This window comes from Colossoma macropomum, unplaced genomic scaffold (assembly GCF_904425465.1).
Source record: "Colossoma macropomum unplaced genomic scaffold, Colossoma_macropomum, whole genome shotgun sequence".
Taxonomy (NCBI): domain Eukaryota; kingdom Metazoa; phylum Chordata; class Actinopteri; order Characiformes; family Serrasalmidae; genus Colossoma; species Colossoma macropomum.
Window position 1 is genome coordinate 37,110,589 of NW_023494805.1, and position 6,075 is coordinate 37,116,663.

Here is a 6,075-nt window from a genome sequence, read left to right on the forward strand (position 1 = left end):
TTACTATTAAATGAAAACATAGTAATAATAATGTTCTGATCTGCTCTCAGGGGACGTTTGAACTTTGGAACCAACTAACAACAACAAATAAATAATACTCAGTTAAGTATCCTGGATCAGATCTTCAGCAACAGATTTTATTTAAACCTGTATTGCAGTAGTTTTCAACCTTAATAATTGATAATTACAATACAAATATTTAACCAAATGTAATTTTAAATTTAAAAAATACTGTTGATTATTTGCAAAAATAAAACATTGTATTTATACCAAGCTCATCTATTGTTCTGGCAAAATGCTAGCTTGTAAAGTTGATATGTTCAGTGCAAGCTTAAGCGAAACGAAGGGAATAGCAGCAGCGAAACACTATGACTACTTCAAAGTCTTGACTCAGACTCTTCTCAAGTGATTTTGACTACAACAATAGGAGACAATGTTCTGGCATGAGTCACTTGATACTACGTCTGTTTTTACCTTGCTATGAGCTATTTTTGGATGGAACTGGAGGCACTGCATGTAAGGTATCTTCTTTGACTAAACTTCCCAAAGCTCCCAAACTTTTGCATATGACTGTGTGTGTGTGGCTTGGGTTGGACCTACATTCCTGGCTTTAATAATGGTTCTCATTTGGCTCTGTTTCCAAAGGTGTACCAAGTGGTAAATAATAGTACACGCATATACAACCCCATTTCCGTTGGTACGCTGTGCAAAATGTAAATGAAAACAAAATGCAGTGATGTGTAAATTATTTAAACCCTATATTTATTTGAAAATAGTACAAAGACAACATATCAAACGTTGAAACTGAGAAATTTTGTTGTTTTTTTGAAAAATGTATGCCCATTTTGAATTTGATGCCAGCAACACAATCCAAAAAAGTTGGAGTTGACCACTCTGTCAAAAACTGTGTGGGCAAATAATTCAAGAATAATATTTCTCAATGCAAAATATGCATTAACTAGCCATGATTTTTGGGCCCTCAGGCAGCACAGCATTAAAAACAGACATGAAACTGCAGTGGAAATCATTGCATGGGCTCAGGAACACTTCTGAAAACCACTGTCTGTGAACACAGTTCATCGCTGCATCCGCAAATGCAAGACTCTACCACGCAAAAAGGAAATCATACATGAACATGACCCAGAAATGCTGCCACCTTCTCTGGGCCTGAACTCATTTAAGATGGACTGAGGCGAAGGGGAAAAGTGTTCTGTGGTCCGACGAATCAACATTTGAAATTCTTTTTGGAAAACATGGACACTGCATCCTCCGGGCTAAAGACCATCAGGCTTATCAGCACACAGTTCAAAAGCCAGCATCCGTGATGGTATAGGGGTGCATAAGTGCACATAGTGCGGGTGACTGGCACATCTGTGAAGGCACCATTAATGCTGAATGATATATACAGGTTTTTGCAACATATGCTACCATCCAGATGACGTCTTTTTCAGGAAAGGCCTTGATTATTTCAGCAAGACAATGTTAAACGACATTCTGCACATATTACAACAGCATGGCTCTGTAGTAGAAAAGTTAGGGTGCTAAACTGGCCTGCCTGACCAGACCTGTCACCACTGAAAACATAAGGCACTTTATGAAACGAGAAATTCAACAAAAGAGACCCCGAACTGTTGAGCAGCTGAAATCCTATATCAAGTAAGAATGTGAAAACCTTTCACTTTCAAAACTACAGCAGTGTCTCCTCAGTTCCCAAACGCTTACAGAGTGTTGTTAAAAGAAGAGGTGATGCAGCACAGCAGAAAACATGCAGCTGTCCCAGCTTTTTTGGAATGTGTTGCTGTTATCAAATTCAAAATGGGCATATATTTTTTGAAAAACAATAAAATTTCTCAGTTTTAGTCTTTGAAATGTTGTCTTTGTACTATTTTAAAATAAATATAGGGTTTAAATGATTTGCACATCATTGCATTTTGCACAGTGTCCCAACTTTTTTGGACTACAGCAAAGTCTTGGTCTTGACTTTGACCTATCTCTGATGGCCCTGATTACAAAACTACCAAACATTCTTTTCGTATGAGTCACTTGGTACTACATCTATTTTTGCAATGCTATGAGCTATTTTTGGAAGGAATGTTAAACTGTATGCGAGAATGCAGAACTATTAATAACATCTGCTTTGACACCTACAATTAACACATTTGCTGGCTCTGCTTTTTGCCACACTTGTTAATTGTGTTTGTGCTGCAATGCCCTCTGCGTGTTTTGTAGTAGTGAACCTAAAATGAAATACTCAAGCAGGGTCGATTAGAGATATAATGATAAACATGAGGCAAAACTGAATGTGACCTTCTGACCATTTATTTGGGGTACTGTCTGCTCATTTACAGTACTGTGCAAAGACACTACACTTCAGTTATTACATTTCTAGTCAAAACAGCCATTAACTACACAATACTTATTCTTCCAGGATATATTTCTGATGAGAATGAAATATAATATAATCCACTTGCATAAGGAAGGAGAAAGTCAAAGGAAAATAAGTGAGAAACATGAGTTTCTAAAACTGGAGTTCCAAAAATGATTAAAGGAGAAAATGGGACTCATGCAAGACCTTGTAGACCACCAACAAATTAACATTAACATTAAATTATTCCAACAGAGGACATTTTTCTTGGGCAACCCAAGACTGCATGTCATACTCTGACTCTAACTCGACTACTACAAAGTCTTGATCTTGACTCTGCCTTAACTACAACAAAATCTTGTTCTTGACTCTGACTCAACTAGTGCAAAGTCTTAGTCTTGACATGGACTCAACTACTACAAAGTCTTGGTCCTGACTCGACTCAACTACTGCAAAGTCTTGGTCTTGACTTGGACTCAATTACTGTAAAGTCTTGGTCTTGACACTGTCTTAACTACAACAAAATCTTAGTCTTGACTTGGACTCTGACTAAGCTACTACAAAGTCTTGGTCTTTTCTCTGACTCAACTACTACAAAGTCTTGGTCTTGACTCGGACTTGACTACTACAAAGCCCTGGTTTTGACTTGGAGTTGACTGCTACAAAGTCTCAATCTTGACTCTGACTCAACTACTACAACGTGTTGGTCTTGACTTGGAGTTGATTACTACAACATCTTGGTCTTGACCTGGACTCAATGACTACAAAGTCTTGGTCTTGACATGGACTCAATGACTACAAAGTCTTGGTCTTGACTTGGAGTTGATTACTACAACATCTTGGTCTTGACCTGGACTCAATGACTACAAAGTCTTGGTCTTGACTCTGACTCAACTACTGCAAAGTCTTGGTCTTTGACTTAATTACTGTAAAGTCTTGGTTTTACTATGATTCGTCTATGACAAAGTCTTGGTCTTGACTCTGACTCACTTACTACAGTGTCTTGGTCTTGATTTGGACTCGATTACTACAAAGTCTTTGTCTTGACTCTGACGTGATTACTGCAAAGTCCCCTCCTCAGACTGCAAAATCCCCTTCTCAGACTGCAAAGTCCCCTCCTCGGTCTCCTCCTCCAGGCAGGCCTGCATGGGGTGGCTTAGGGTCCCATGCCCCCACTTGGTGCTTATATACTTTCATGGCTATGCTATTGCAGGGAAGTGAACTCGCAGTCTCCTGATGATAGGGCCAACAATTGAACAGCCTGAGTTGGAACTTCACGTGGGGGGAGAGGTGGCTGATGTATGTTGTTCCGTGTTTGTAATACTGTAATGCTGAATTTACCCCTTCAAATGGCCCATAGGTTACATTGGTTGTATCAATACAGGGTGCTTGAAAGCTGAATAGCAGTTGTAATTTGCAATTCAAACGAGACTTGTTCATTCAGTGGCACAAACTATTTCCAGCCTGGACTTGATAAGAACAGGATGATGCTAATTGACAATCGAATGCAGATGCACTGTAGTTATTCACATTAACCGTTCAACTAAATTAGTTCAAACTGATGTCCCACCGTAAAGATAACAGTCTAAAAAATTAAATAAGTGTTCAGACCTTAGATATTTACCAGGATAATGTTACGATGAGCTAAATCGTCATTTATAGGGTACTTTCTATTGAAAGGTGTCAGTCCCAAACCCTAACGACTAAATTTACACTTGTGAAAATAATACTTACATTTTTTGTTGCATTTTTATTGTTTTATTCAAGATCTTTTTGATTTCTGTTAAAGTTAAATTGAAGGATTTGGAACTGATCATCAGTTTATTTTTAAATAAAATAAAACTGTTCCGCCGCTGAGTTCACCATTCCCCTCCAGTCCACTAGAGCGTGATCCCACTTCTGGCACCAGTGTGGCATTGGCGTAGACTAACACTTGGGCAACATAGTGCCTCGAACAAGAGCTCATTTATTAACATAGCAGCAGGGGAGACCTGCCACTCAGCGCGGGCCGACAGCCGACAGCCAAACATTTCAGCCCTACAGCCCAGCACAGAACACCTCATACACATATATTGTCTCGACATGTTTAAGTCTTTCTCACTGCTACCATGGCAGTACCCTTTGGTGCTCCACATTAGCCACTCCACATGGCCATATGTCTTGCGCATCCACAGCCGAACAAGCTGTTAGTGGGACGCTACAGTACTATTTCTTGTATAATTCTTAGTTAATTAGATAAATCTAGTAAGATCAGTTAATTTGGAGAAGTCCTACATACTGAAGAGTCTTGTGCTCGAGAAGCTTCCCAGCAGTCTCAGCAGTTTTGTTGATTTCTGCTATTTATTCTTTATTTATAAATATAATTCTTGTGGCACAGTGTTATAGCATAGTCTCATGTGAAATGTGAAGTTTGGATGCATTTACATATTTTTGTAACTCTTACCATAATGACATTTCGTGTTCAGGGTCACCAGTTCAGCCTGAAGTTATGAATGCAGAATGGCAGACATGCATTAAGCTATTACAGTAATCGGAAATGGGTGATTCTAGTCTCATCTAAGCCATTTATTCATTATTGTACAATACAGTCTATTTAATATAATGGAGTTGTTATAATTGATGCTAGTACATTACACAAGGAAGAGTGTTTGATTCCAATTTAACCCAACCAATTCAAGAGTTAGAAGAGCTTGAAAAAAGCAGAGTACTGCCAGTGAGTTCCCAGAGAACCATGAGTTCTACATAGACCCATTTAATGCTTACATGGTACTTTGAAATGGTTCTTCATGTTGATGGAGAATCTATTGGATAGTTTTGAAAATGGTTCTATATAGCACCAAAAATTGTTCTTCTATTGTTATGATGTCAAGCTTGTAACGATAGCAGGCCCATTTTGGTGCTATATAGAACCAGTTTAAAAAAGATTCTATATAGAACCATATACCACACATTCTCTATCAACCTGAAGAACCATTTCACCATGCAAAGAATTTAAGCATGAAATGGTTCTATATAGATCTCATGGTTCTAAATAGAGCCAACCGTTGAAGAACCATCTTTTTTAAGGGTGTAGGTCTGAGAAGGCAGTAGCACAAACACATTTAGACCAGTGGATAGTAAATGTCACACCCCCTGTTGCGTCACTCCACAGCTTCCTCGCAGTCACTGTCATTTCGGCGCGAACAGGCCTGCATCCAACCAAATTAGCAACACGCTGTTAGGTTGCACTTGTGCTGGCAGGAAAATAAGGCCCTACTCAGAATTATTACAAGAGCAAAACATTGTAATGCTGGTGTGTTTCTGTGCTCAGGACCATGGATGTGACCAGTTTCCTGCATGGTGGTTTTGTGAATGAGCACTGTTTTTATCACCCACTTCAATATAAACAGACAATTTCACTCAATTACCAAGAAAATATAACTAACTGGATTATTTTATTCATAATAAATAAAGACAAACAGCTGCATCCTAACTTAAATGAGCTAAAATCATCGTGTCATCAACATAGCAAATAGCATGTCTAACAAAGCGTATTATACTAATGCCATGATGTTACTGGCTGACTCATGTACAGTTAGCATTCACAGCTGAATTGTTTGTTCTTATTAATTATAAATATGAAATTTCAGTTAGCCTACTTTATTTGGCTCCTGCATTTAAGTGTACTTTTCAAAAGAGTATTTGATATAACCAATCAGAAGGCAGGGATA